Below are 14016 nucleotides of genomic sequence, written 5' to 3'. Positions count from 1 at the left end.
GGGCCTAGCAAACACAGAAGTGGATACTCACAGTCAGCTATTGGATGGATCACAGGGCTCCCAATGGAGAAGCTAGAGAAAGTACCCAAGGAGTTAAAGGGATATGCAACCCTATAGGGGGAACAACATGATGAACTAACCAGTACCCCGGAGCTCTTGTCTCTAGCTGCATATGTATCGAAAGATGGCCTAGTCGGCCATCACTGGAAAGAGAGGCCCACTGGACTTGCAAACTTTATATGCCCCAATACAGGGGAATACCAGGGCCAAAAGAATGGGAATGGGTGGGTAGGGAAGTGGGGGGGGGGTTATGGGGGACTTTTGGGATAGCATTGGAAATGTAATTGAGGAAAATACGTAATAAAAAATATTAAAAATTAAAAAAAAAAGAAATTAAATGTTAAAAAAAATGTTTGCTGCTGAAATTGATGACCAGAGTTTAATCTCTGAAACCTACAAGGTGGCAGAAAAGAATCAATAACCTCAAGTTATCCTCTCTCCTTTATAGTCATCACACACACACACACACACACACACTCACACACACACACACACACACACACACACACGCTCACACATGCAGAGTAAATGTAAATAATTAAGACTCATATTCCAGTATTTTCAGTCTTCACTAAGCATACTATATAGTGTACATGACACAGCATTTTGGTTAGATACTGTTCTTAGCAGTAGGCTGGTTCATAGGTATGCTATGAAAACAATTCACAGTATCATAAGCACTACACTTATCCAATGTTAGTCTATAAAAATATTACCAAGGAGTGATTGAATTGTGAAATGAAAATAACACAGATGGTGCTAACTTACGAGAGAGAAAGAAAAGAATGGTGCATCTGCGTGGCAGTCTTGAGTGAGTGAGGTTTGTGAGGAGAGGAGTCCAGAGCATGTATGTGTTCAGAATCTTGAATACACGAACACATGCAGGTGTCAACTCAATGTACACCCACAACAGACTTAGTTTTTCTGGCTGAGATAATAATATAATCCTTTGTCTTTCAAAGTAGGAAGATACTTGATGAGTCTCTGCTGGACATTTAAGTCACAAAGTTAGAAAGTATGTTTTCTCACTTATAGATAGTAAAGATTTCTGCTTAAGTCAGTTATTTAATTACAAGCAGAAGAGTGAGTATAACTGCAATAGATGTGTCAATATGATAATGTTTTTTTCCCTTCGAAAAGCAATGGGATAGTTTCTCTAAGCAACAAAATAAGGATGTATGTATGTATGTATGGGCATACAGCATTAAAGTGTTTCAATCTCTCTTATTTAATAAGTATTAAGACCAAGACCCTACTATATGCTATTTAGGATTACTCAAAATCACTAGTTATACATTATTCTATAACAGAATGAAGAAAGGGTGATCCAAGTAAGTGTCGCCTACAGCTACTCATTGTCTCACTGAGCAAGTCAAGTGGACGGCACTGCTAACTTTCATATACTGTATATAAGCACTTTGAAGAAATGTTCAGGACCAATCGAACTCAACTTGGAGAGAGTTAATTTGGATTTTTTTTTACATAGGCCACATTTCTTCATATTGTTCCTAGTACACATATGAAATAGATAAACCCTTTGAGTTGACACCTGCATGTGTTCGTGTATTCAAGATTCTGAACACATACATGCTCTGGACTCCTCTCCTCACAAACCTCACTCACTCAAGACTGCCACGCAGATGCACCATTCTTTTCTTTCTCTCTCGTAAGTTAGCACCATCTGTGTTATTTTCATTTCATAATTCAATCAATTCACTTTAGGCCATCTCTCAGTTTGGAAAATCTATAGCCCTAAAGCCCCCCATGCTTTTTTTTTTAATTTTGGAAAAGCTTCTGCCTCTCTCCCTCTTTCCTCCCCCTCTCTTCTTCCTCTCCCCCTGTCATTGCCTCTCTTTGTGGTGGTGGTGGGGGAACGTATGTGTTTCATGTGTGTACGTGGCCAAGTATAAGTATATATAAACGGGTATGCATATTGGTATGCATGCTGGTGGAAGCCAAAAGTTAGTGTTAAGTATCTTCCTCTACTTCTCTCTGCTTTATTTTACCAAGCCAGGGTCTCTCACTGAACCTGGAGCTCAGGAATTCAGTAAGACCAACTGGCCAGCAAGCTCTGGGATCTTATCTTCACCTACCCAGCACCTGTATTGCAGGCGTATACTACCACACCTAGAGTTTTTAAGGCAGAGTTAAGGTAGCAAACACTGTACTGGCTGAGCCATCTCACCAGCCTGTCCATTCCATTTACGAAGACTAAAGAAGCAGGCCAGTCCTCAGGTAATAACTCTTTACAGGTACCTACAATGTGCTACTCACTGTATCAGAACTGGCTGCACAGAGAAGTAAAGGCTAGAAAGGTTCCTATACCAAGAGAAATCTGACAGCGATGTGAGATTGAATACTATATAAATTGCAGCCAACTTTGGAAGTACCTAAGAATCCCATTTAAGCATCCTTCTAAATGCACCAAGCTTATATTAAACTTGCTCTTCTTTAAGCATTGATATGCAGCAGAAATAAGACTTTCTCATGGTTGTTTCAGGCTTAGTTTGGACACTAGAACAGATTTTCTAATCTCTCTCAAGGTGGCGATGGTTCTTCTGTAGTGTAAATAAAATATATAGTCAGCCTATTAAAAAAAACTTAGCAGCTACTTGATAATTATTTTTCAAGGAAATGGGATCTTACACTCAATAGTCTGCTCAGAAATGAACTTATGAAATACAATGTTTGCAAAGTGGAATGCCTTATTCTTTCTTTCTATATTTACATTACTCTGGGCGTAGGAAAGGGTGGCATCACTAAGGTAACACTAGCAAATTACTAAAGCAACCGCCCCTAAAGACTGGCAAGTTTAATGTAAATTTTCCATCCATCTAAGGATGGAGTACTGATATATTGGCTTTAGTGTATGATAGTGTTCAGAAGTTTCCACGATCAACTGAGTTCTTATACATAAATCAACAAGCTGGAGGAAAATAAGCCGCAAAACAAAACCTGTTCTACAGGCTTCTGTACCCACAGAGAACCGACTGGAAAGCAAGCCATTTTATGTACAGGCTCTAAGCCTACCATGTGGTTCCTGGCTCTTTGCAGTCTTAATTTTAACTATTTTTCTTCTGCTTTAAAAGGCTCACTTGAATCAATAACTGAAGACACTGATTTCTTGAAGCTAGGATAGGGCAAAGTGGAAACTTTGCTCAAAATAGCCATCTTTTTGTAATGTATCTACTTAAAAGTTAAAAATATATACTTCCTTCTATAGGAGAATGATCACATACTTTCTATGCCTGCCCTTAAATAGAACACATATGTTTATACCTGTATATATGTAGCTGTAGAGAGTGTATACTATCCTATTAAAGATTATACAAATGAAGCCTTTATTGGAATACAAATAAATGTAATAAGAATTTATTCCCTTTGCTCTTTTATACATTTCTAGTTATATTATCTGCAAGAGAACTTGGCATCACTATAAGAAGAAAATAACTATTTAACTTGTATAACTCAGAAATGTATATACATTCACCTTACATCAACTGTGAATTTTATATGCAGATTATCTCCTTTTTGTTTTTCTTACAGAACTTTGGAGAAACCAGGTGTCACTTTGGATTTCATAGTAGCATTTAATGTTCAAATTATATGCACTATCAATTAATGCTAGCAATACTTTAAGGTGAATTATGGCTGAATGATATAGTTCATAGTAACTTATAATATCAAACATCATAAGGATAGCTTTAAACTTACTGATAATATACTTCCAAATTTCAAGCACTTTGAAGAAAAACATGGAAAACTGTACATTGCCACAATTTTATTTTTGGAAACTGTAAATTAAAACCCATTTCCAAAATAAGATATTTGGTGGACACAAAATAGTTGGTAAGGATTCAAGTGCCTTAGGCAACAGAGAAGTATTGTTTTGTAGTTGTTTTTTTTTTTTCAAACTTCTCCTAGTAACAGCAGTTCATTATGCAGAGAAACGAGGCAACACTCTAATTTAAAATGAATATAAGCATAATTGTAGAATTCAACTGTACCTTATTAATTCATTTTTCTCAACTCAAACCAATACAGATAATCTTGTTGATACTCACCAAGGGATATAGAAACTCCCAGCTTGTCTAAGCAACAAAAAGCAGACCCATGGTGAGGTAGTGAAGACAGCTCTTTTCTCAGGTTCAAAACACTTCAGCTGAAGCAACCTTTATCTTCCATTTACTAAAGGGTGCCTCCTCCTACGCAAGCGTGGTGGATAAAAGACTTAGCACAATTCCGTCTTGACTTTCTGACTCTGAGGAGTAACAGTTACTACCGGAAAACGTTAGGAGAAAATGATCACTTGAACACTCACAGAGAGCTGCAGTAAATTTCCACTCTGCTTGCTCTCAGATTCCAAGCCTTGCTTGTCTCTTAATCTGTCATAGGCAGTTCTGTTTCTGGTCAAACCAGCTTGCTGATTCGTTCTCTCCCTCTCTAGCATGGGTGTGAGATACACACCACACAGTCACAGCTCCATTTGCTCCCTCCCTCTCCTATTGTGTAACATTACAAGAATGCCTGCAAAGCAATTAAGCAGAGGCAAAATTAATTCTTGGGCAAAAAGAAAAGTCTAAAAATAAGCAAAAGAAAAATTTGATGTAACTTCTCTCCCTTTAAGTCTCAAGCCAATTCCTAGATGGGATTTTGTCAAATGATTAAGCTGCCTGAATCATCTTGCTTAAAATTGTAAAGGAAGATTCCCAGCAACTGCTTATTGATGTAATAATAACTGATTCGTCTGCTAATGTGTTGGCTCCTCAGGGATGATGCACCTCCCTGTAATAATGAGAAAGTGTGGTGAAGATATACGGGGGCACTACCAATTCAACAAAAAGCCGAGAAAGCAAGGGAAACTTTAGAATTTTTAATTCAATTTTAACAGTGTACTTTTATAAAACAGCAATGAATTCAGTATATTATGCTTTCAAGTACAGATCAACACTGGCAGTCATAGTGAGAAAAGTGTAAGAACACAGAAAAATACAAACATGAGAACTCTAACTAGAGCCTCTTAATGTTTTATTGCAAAGTAGATGCAACTATTTCAATGGAAAGTTTCCCATGTAAGCACTCGTGGTCAAGCTCCATTACACTTTCTCAGTGAGGACTGGAAAGGCCAGAGAACATTTAAAACATTCTCACATCTACAAATATAAAGTAAAATACCTTAAAATGATGGCTCTTTCTGCAAAGCTGGAAGAGCAGGCGCTGGGGAAACAGAGTGGGACGGTGCCTCAGATGGCATTCTCAGGTTTATTTGGAACTGGAGTTGCCAACTCTGAGTTACAGCTGAGTTGGAGTTACGATCCAGCTCCCAACCCCCAATATGTAACAGGCCTCGATTTTTCTCCCGACAGGACTTCCAAGTACGAGTCTAACAGCAGTAGTTACAGGATCCATTACTCATACACTAATCCTTCTCCACAGAAACAATGTATCTCTAAGAATGTGAGCTCAGTTAAAGGGTAAATATTCACAAGTAATTGTTTAAACACCTGAAGAAAATACATATATAAAATTTGGCCTTAAAGTACAGATTCTTTGGCTAGTGGGTGGCTAGGCAGATAAAGGTGCTTGCCATCACGACTGATGACTGAAATTCAATCTCCAGGGCCCACATGGCAGACCGAGGGAACTAGCAACTGCAGACTGTCCTCTGACCACATGCAAGTGTGGCACATACACACATACACATAAGAATGTAATATTTATACTTACTGTGGCTCATTTACAGTAGTGAAAGTGGGGAGTGATAGGTTTTGTTTTATAGGAAGGAAGGAAGGAAGGAAAACCTTTGGCCATCAATATCCCAAAAGCATCCTCATTAACTGTATCAATCTTTGAAACAAGACCCCAGGTCTTACTAGAATCATGTAAATAACAATGGAACAACCTGGCTACTAGGTATATATGACTGGTACGAGATTGAGAATCCTCAAGAGGTAAGAAAAAGATACAATGAAAGGCTTCTATTACTTGGCCCAAGGAACTAAAGAAAGAGCAATTTAAAGTCCTTTATCAGCTTCCTGTCATGCATTATGCACCATGATTTAACTGCAGAGAGTGGAGCTGGGCACACTCACATATTACAATTCCAGTCCAATCCACTGCCCAGCATCCATCCATTCTTATCCTCTCCCACATCTATACTTTCAAGAACTGCCTTGCCTAACATAACACCAGTAAAGTTTTCCAGATAAGATTAGCAGTGTGCTCACCCTCGCCTGTTGGCTTGCTATACCTAGATTATAAAATTACCACTCTCCCCATAAAAGAACCAAGTAAGGGAAAGCAGAAAGGCACATTGTGGTGGTTTGACTAGTAATAGGAATTTTAATGCTTGGTCATTAGGGAGTGGCACCATTTGACAGGAACTAGGAGGTGTGGCCATGTGCTAGTGAGTGTCTCTGGGGGTGGGCTTTGTGGTTGCAGAAGCCATGCCAAGCCCAGAGTTTCCTCTTGCTTTCTGTAGATCCAGGTATTCTCTTCCTGCTGCCTTTGGATCTGGATCTGGAATTCTCAGCTGTGTCTGTCTACATGCCAACACATTCCTCACCATAAGGACAATAGACTAAACCTCTGAAACTGTCAGCAAGCCCCAATTAAAAATATTTCTTTTACTAGAGTTGCCATCATCATGACGTCACAGCAATAGAACACCAAGACACACATGAAAAAGCAAAAATGAAGAAACATCAGTATATGTGGTCCACACACAAGGGTGGAAATGCTTTTCTTTTGGCAGGCACTATGGGTGTTCCTGTCTGAGATCTTTCCAATTGAGCCAGTAAGATGTGCAGACACAGGAGAGCATGTGCACGTGCGTGTTTAGGTCTCTTGAGTGTGGTTCAGTGGAGTGGTTTCTATATATATGTAGTGCTTCTGACTTATGAAACTTCCCCAAAGCACAAACGATACCTCCTTATTCTCTAGTCATTCCCCAATAAACCAATCACACTACATACAATAAGCTTATTATACTCAAAACAAATATTGAAAAAATGTTTCAGTATTTTTCCCATCCTTAACAGCAGAAATTACTGTATTACTTTACCTTCATAAAATAAACATACATGCATATATTACACTATGAGATACACAAAAGATGTGCTGGACACACAGAATTTTCTAAAATGAGTAAAAACAAACCTTTGCTTTTAAAGTAACATATATGTCTTTCTTCTCCCCACCATCTTTCTAGAATTTAATTTAATTTTTAATCAAGATTTTAATTTTTAATTAGGTATATGTGTAGGCCTGTGTGTCCTTATGTACACATGAGTGCAAGTGTTATGGAGAATAGAGGGAGTGGTAAGTCCCCCAAAGCTAGAGTTAAAGGTGATAGTGAGCTGCCTGACATGGATGCTCTTAATTCCTGGGCCTCTCTCTAGCAGCTTCGCACTGTCTTTTACACTCTCACTTTCTGTTCTTGTTCTATTTCAATATTTTCCCCCTCCTTAAACACCAGAACATAGGTATAAACAACTATGGATTTCCCTTCAGCTGATATGGAACAGCACAGGATTTAGTCCTCAATAGCCTTAGACAAGAAAGGAGCCACCTAGCCAGGCGTGGTGGCGCATGCCTTTAATCCCAGCACTCGGGAGGCAGAGGCAGGCAGATTTCTGAGTTCGAGGCCAGCCTGGTCTACAGAGTGAGTTCCAGGACAGCCAGGGCTATAAAGAGAAACCCTGTCTCGAAAAACCAAAAAAAAAAAAAAAAAAAAAAAAAGAAAGGAGCCACAGAGCAAAGGACCTGCTGTCTGCCCTTTCTGGAGGACTGCTGTGGTGCCATGTGTGGAGATACCTGTAGATTTTCTTTCTTCTCATTTCCATTTCAGGAAGACTTAACTGCATGGCCTTGGAAATTGCTAAAGATACTCAATTTGGCTTTGATAAGATCAGAGCACGGAAGAACTTCTAAAGGATGAATGCTTTGGGAATATTCCAGATGTGCCTCATCACTAACTATTAATCCAAGGCCAAACATAATAACAGAGTAACAGAACTCATCTGCTCTGGTTTCTCTTGGTTCACTCCCCATCCATGTTGGGTACTCTAGGGAAAGAAAAAGGTGAGTAAGAATTCAAGGAATATCCCCATTTTTTATAAATTTTTGGGTTAGTTTTTTTTTTGTTGTTGTTGTTGGTATTTATTTATTTATTTTAAATTTTTTAAATTTTTAATATTTTTATTACATATTTTCCTCAATTACATTTCCAAAGCTATCCCAAAAGTCCCCCATAGCGCCCCCCACTTCCCTACCCACCCATTCCCATTCTTTTGGCCCTGGCATTCCCCTATATTGGGGCATATAAAGTTTGCAAGTCCAATGGGCCTCTTTTTCCAGTGATGGCCGACTAGGCCATCTTTCGATACATATGCAGCTAGAAACAAGAGCTCCGGGGTACTGGTTAGTACATCATGTTGTTACAACAATAGGGTTGCAGATCCCTTTAGCTCCTTGGGTACTTTCTCTAGCTTCTCCATTGGGAGCCCTGTGATACATCCAATAGCTGACTGTGAGCATCCACTACTGTGTTTGCTAGGCCCCGGCATCGTCTCACAAGAGACAGCTATATTTGGGTCCTTTCAGCAAAATCTTGCTAGTGTATGCAATGGTGTCAGCGTTTAGAAGCTGCTTATGGAATGGATCCCTGGATACAGCAGTCTCTAAATGGTCCATCCTTTCATCACAGCTACGAACTTTGTCTCTGTAACTCCTTCCCTGGGTGTTTTGTTCCCAATTCTAAGAAGGGGCACAGTGTCCACACTTTGTTCTTCATTCTTCTTGAGTTTCATGCGTTTATCAAATTGTATCTTATATCTTGGGTATCCTAAGTTTTGGGCTAATATCCACTTATCAGTGAATACATATTGTGTGAGTTCTTTTGTGATTGTGTTACCTCACTCAAGATGATGCCCTCCAGGTCCATCCATTTGGCTAGGAATTTCATAAATTCATTCTTTTTAATAGCTGAGTAGTACTCCATTGTGTAAATGTACCATAATTTCTGTATCCATTCCTCTGTTGAGGGACATCTGGGTTCTTTCCAGCTTCTGGCTATTATAAATAGGGCTGCTATGAACATAGTGGAGCATGTGTCCTTTTTACCGGTTGGGACATCTTCTGGATATATGCCCAGGAGAGGTATTGCTGGATCCTCCGGTAATACTATGTCCAATTTTCTGAGGAACCGCCAGACTGATTTCCAGAGTGGTTGTACAAGCTTGCAATCCCACCAACAATGGAGGAGTGTTCCTCTTTCACCACATCCGCGCCAGCATCTGCTGTCACCTGAATTTTTGATCTTAGCCATTCTGACTGGTGTGAGGTGGAATCTCAGGGTTGTTTTGATTTGCATTTCCCTGATGATTAAGGATGTTGAACATTTTTTCAGGTGCTTCTCTGCCATTCGGTATTCCTCAGGTGAGAATTCTTTGTTCAGTTCTGAGCCTCATTTTTTAATGGGGTTATTTGATTTTCTGGAGTCCACCTTCTTGAGTTCTTTATATATATTGGATATTAGTCCCTTATCTGATTTAGGATAGGTGAAGATCCTTTCCCAATCTGTTGGTGTTTTTTTTTTTTTTTTTTTTTTTTTGTCTTATTGATGGTGTCTTTTGCCTTGCAGAAGCTTTGCAGTTTCATGAGGTGCCACTTGTCAATTCTCGATCTTACAGCACAAGCCATTGCTGTTCTATTCAAGAATTTTTTCCCTGTGCCCATATCTTCAAGGCTTTTCCCCACTTTCTCCTCTATAAGTTTCAGTGTCTCTGGTTTTATGTGAAGTTCCTTGATCCACTTAGACTTGACCTTAGTACAAGGAGATAGGAATGGATCGATTCGCATTCTTCTACATGTTAACAACCAGTTGTGCCAGCACCATTTGTTGAAAATGCTGTCTTTCTTCCACTGGATGTTTTTAGCTCCCTTGTCGAAGATCAAGTGACCGTAGGTGTGTGGGTTCATTTCTGGGCCTTCAATTCTATTCCATTGGTCTATTTGTCTGTCACTATACCAGTACCATGCAGTTTTTATCACAATTGCTCTGTAGTAAAGCTTTAGGACAGGCATGGTGATTCCACCAGAGGTTCTTTTATCCTTGAGAAGAGTTTTTGCTATCCTAGGTTTTTTGTTATTCCAGATGAATATGCAGATTGCACTTTCTAATTCGTTGAAGAATTGAGTTGGAATTTTGATGGGGATTGCATTGAATCTGTAGATTGCTTTTGGCAAGATAGCCATTTTTACAATGTTGATCCTGCCAATCCATGAGCATGGGAGATCTTTCCATCTTCTGAGATCTTCTATAATTTCTTTCTTCAGAGACTTGAAGTTTTTATTATACAGATCTTTCACTTCCTTAGTTAGAGTCACGCCAAGATATTTTATATTATTTGTGACTATTGAGAAGGGTATTGTTTCCCTAAGTTCTTTCTCAGCCTGTTTATTCTTTGTGTAGAGAAAGGCCATTGATTTGTTTGAGTTAATTTTATATCCAGCTACTTTACCGAAGCTGTTTATCAGGTTTAGGAGTTCTCTGGTGGAATTTTTAGGGTCACTTATATATACTATCATATCATCTGCAAAAAGTGATATTTTGACTTCATCTTTTCCAATTTGTATCCCTTTGATCTCCTTTTGTTGTCGAATTGCTCTGGCTAGGACTTCAAGTACAATGTTGAATAGGTATGGAGAAAGTGGACAGCCTTGTCTAGTCCCTGATTTTAGAGGGATTGCTTCAAGCTTCTCACCATTTACTTTGATGTTGGCTACTGGTTTGCTGTAGATTGCTTTTATCATGTTTAGGTATGGGCCTTGAATTCCTGATCTTTCCAAGACTTTTATCATGAATGGGTGTTGGATCTTGTCAAATGCTTTTTCTGCATCTAAGGAGATGACCATGTGGTTTTTGTCTTTGAGTTTGTTTATATACTGGATTACGTTGATGGATTTCCGTATATTGAACCATCCCTGCATCCCTGGGATGAAACCTACTTGGTCAGGATGGATGATTGTTTTGATGTGTTCTTGGATTCGGTTAGCAAGAACTTTATTGAGGACTTTTGCATCAATATTCATAAGGGATATTGGTCTGAAGTTTTCTATCTTTGTTGGGTCTTTTTGTGGTTTAGGTATCAGAGTAATTGTGGCTTCATAGAATGAGTTGGGTAGAGTACCTTCTGTTTCTATTTTGTGGAATAGTTTGTGAAGAACTGGGATTAGATCTTCTTTGAAGGTCTGATAGAACTCTGCACTAAACCCTGGTCCTGGGCTTTTTTTAGTTGGGAGACTATTAATGACTGCTTCTATTTCTTTGGGGGATATAGGGCTGTTTAGATCATTAACCTGATCTTGATTCAACTTTGGTACCTGGTATCTGTCTAGGAACTTCTCCATTTCATCCAGGTTCTCCAGTTTTGTTGAGTATAGCCTTTGGTAGAAGGATCTGATGGTGTTTTGGATGTCTTCAGGATCTGTTGTTATGTCTCCTTTTTCATTTCTGATTTTGTTAATTAGGATGCTTTCCCTGTGCCCTCTAGTGAGTCTGGCTAAGGGTTTATCTATCTTGTTGATTTTCTCAAAGAACCAGCTCCTTGATTGGTTGATTCTTTGAATAGTTCTTCTTGTTTCCACTTGGTTGATTTCACCCCTGAGTTTGATTATTTCCTGCCGTCTACTCCTCTTGGGTGAATTTGCTTCCTTTTGTTCTAGTGCTTTTAGGTATGTTGTCAAGCTGCTAATGTGTGCTCTCTCTAGTTTCCTTTTGGAGGCACTCAGAGCTATGAGTTTTCCTCTTAGAAATGCTTTCATTGCGTCCCATAAGTTTGGGTATGTTGTGGCTTCATTTTCATTGAACTCTAAAAAGTCCTTAATTTCTTTCTTTATTCCTTCCTTGACCAAGGTATCATTGAGAAGAGTGTTGTTCAGTTTCCACGTGAATGTTGGCTTTCTATTATTTATTTTGTTATTGAAGATCAGCCTTAGTCCATGGTGATCTGATAGGATGCATGGGACAATTTCAATATTTTTGTATCTGTTGAGGCCTGTTTTGTGACCAATTATGTGGTCAATTTTGGAGAAGGTACCATGAGGTGCTGAGAAGAAGGTATATCCTTTTGTTTTAGGATAGAATGTTCTGTAGATATATGCCAGATCCATTTGATTCATAATTTCTGTTAGTTTCACTGTGTCCCTGTTTAGTTTCTGTTTCCATGATCTGTCCATTGCTGAAAGTGGTGTGTTGAAGTCTCCCACTATTATTGTATGAGGTGCAATGTGTGCTTTGAGATTTACTAAAGTTTCTTTAATGAATGTGGCTGCCTTTGTATTTGGAGCATAGATATTCAGGATTGATAGTTCCTCTTGGAGGATTTTACCTTTGATGAGTATGAAGTGTCCCTCCCTGTCTTTTTTAATGACTTTGGGTTGGAAGTCAATCTTATCAGATATTAGAATGGCTACTCCAGCTTGTTTCTTCATACCATTTACTTGGAAAATTGTTTTCCAGCCTTCATTCTGAGGTAGTGTCTATCTTTTTCTCTGAGATGAGTTTCCTGTAAGCAGCAAAATGTTGGGTCTTGTTTGTGTAGCTAGTTTGTTAGTCTATGTCTTTTTATTGGGGAGTTGAGTCCATTGATTTTAAGAGATATTAAGGAAAAGTAATTGTTGTTTCCTGTTATTTTTGTTGTTAAAGTTGGCATTCTGTTCTTGTGGCTGTCTTCTTTTAGGTTTGTTGAGGGATTACCTTCTTGTTGTTTCTAGGGCGTGGTTCCTGTCCTTGTATTGGTTTTTTTCTGTTATTATCCTTTGAAGGGCTGGATTTGTGGGGAGATAATGTGTGAATTTGGTTTTGTCGTGGAATACTTTGGTTTCTCCATCTATGGTAATTGAGAGTTTGGCTGGGTATAGTAGCCTGGGCTGGAATTTGTGTTCTTTTAGTGTCTGTATAACATCCGTCCAGGATCTTCTGGCTTTCATAGTCTCTGGTGAAAAATCTGGTGTAATTCTGATAGGCTTGCCTTTATATGTTACTTGGCCTTTTTCTCTTACTGCTTTTAGTATTCTATCTTTATTTAGAGCATTTGTTGTTCTGATTATTATGTGTCGGGAGGTATTTCTTTTCTGGTCCAGTCTATTTGGAGTTCTGTAGGCTTCTTGTATGTTCATGGGCATCTCTTTCTTTAGATTTGGGAAGTTTTCTTCTATAATTTTGTTGAAGATGTTTGCTGGTCCTTTGAGTTGAAAATCTTCATTCTCATCCACTCCTATTATCCGTAGGTTTGGTCTTCTCATTGTGTCCTGTATTTCTTGGATGTTTTGAGTTAGGATCTTTTTGCATTTTACATTTTCCTTGATTGTTGTGCCGATGTTCTCTATGGAATCTTCTGCACCTGAGATTCTCTCTTCCATCTCTTGTATTCTGTTGCTGATGCTGGTATCTATGGTTCCAGATTTCTTTCCTAGGGTTTCTATCTCCAGTGTTGCCTCATTTTGGGTTTTCTTTATTGTGTCTACTTCCCTTTTTAGGTCTAGTATGGTTTTGTTCATTTCCATCATCTGTTTGGATGTGTTTTCCTGTTTTTCTGTAAGGAGTTCTACCTGTTTGATTATGTTATCCTGTTTTTCTTTAAGGATTTGTAACTCTTTAGCAGTGTTCTCCTGCAATTCTTTAAGGGATTTTTGTGCTTCCTCTTTAATGTCTTCTACCTGTTTACCAGTGTTCCTTTGTATTTCTTTAAGTGTGTTATTAAAGTCCTTCTTGAAGTCCTCTACCATCATCATGAGATATGCTTTTAGATCCGTGTCTAGCTTTTCCGGTGTGTTGGGGTGCCCTGGACTGGGCAAAGTGGGAGTGCTGGGTTCTGATGATGGTGAGTGGTCTTGGTTTCTGTTAGTAAGATTATTACGTTTACTTTCTCCATCTGGTAATCTCTGGGGTTA

General features: G+C 38.8%; 1 protein-coding gene across 3 annotated transcripts in view; it reads right to left on the bottom strand.

Annotated features, from left to right (window-relative positions):
• Cab39l (calcium binding protein 39 like) overlaps positions 1–14016 on the bottom strand; it is a 97281-nt gene that overhangs the window by 58416 nt on the left and 24849 nt on the right. Inside the window, exon 1 of one of the 3 annotated variants that reach the window (XM_029468718.2) lies at positions 4125–4519. The exons of 1 other annotated variant lie outside the window; for it this stretch is intronic. The gene's annotated coding sequence lies outside the window, so the exon portion shown is untranslated. Of the gene's footprint in view, positions 1–2450; positions 2472–4124; positions 4520–14016 lie in introns of those variants that run through there. One more of the 3 variants, XM_085828701.1, reaches the window with a different exon arrangement.

The sequence above is a fragment of the Mus caroli genome, unplaced genomic scaffold (genome assembly GCF_978045245.1).
Source record: "Mus caroli unplaced genomic scaffold, Mus_caroli_1 scaffold_12, whole genome shotgun sequence".
NCBI lineage: Eukaryota > Metazoa > Chordata > Mammalia > Rodentia > Muridae > Mus > Mus caroli.
Note: the sequence above shows the minus strand (reverse complement) of the source record. Positions and strands in the feature narration are given on the sequence as shown.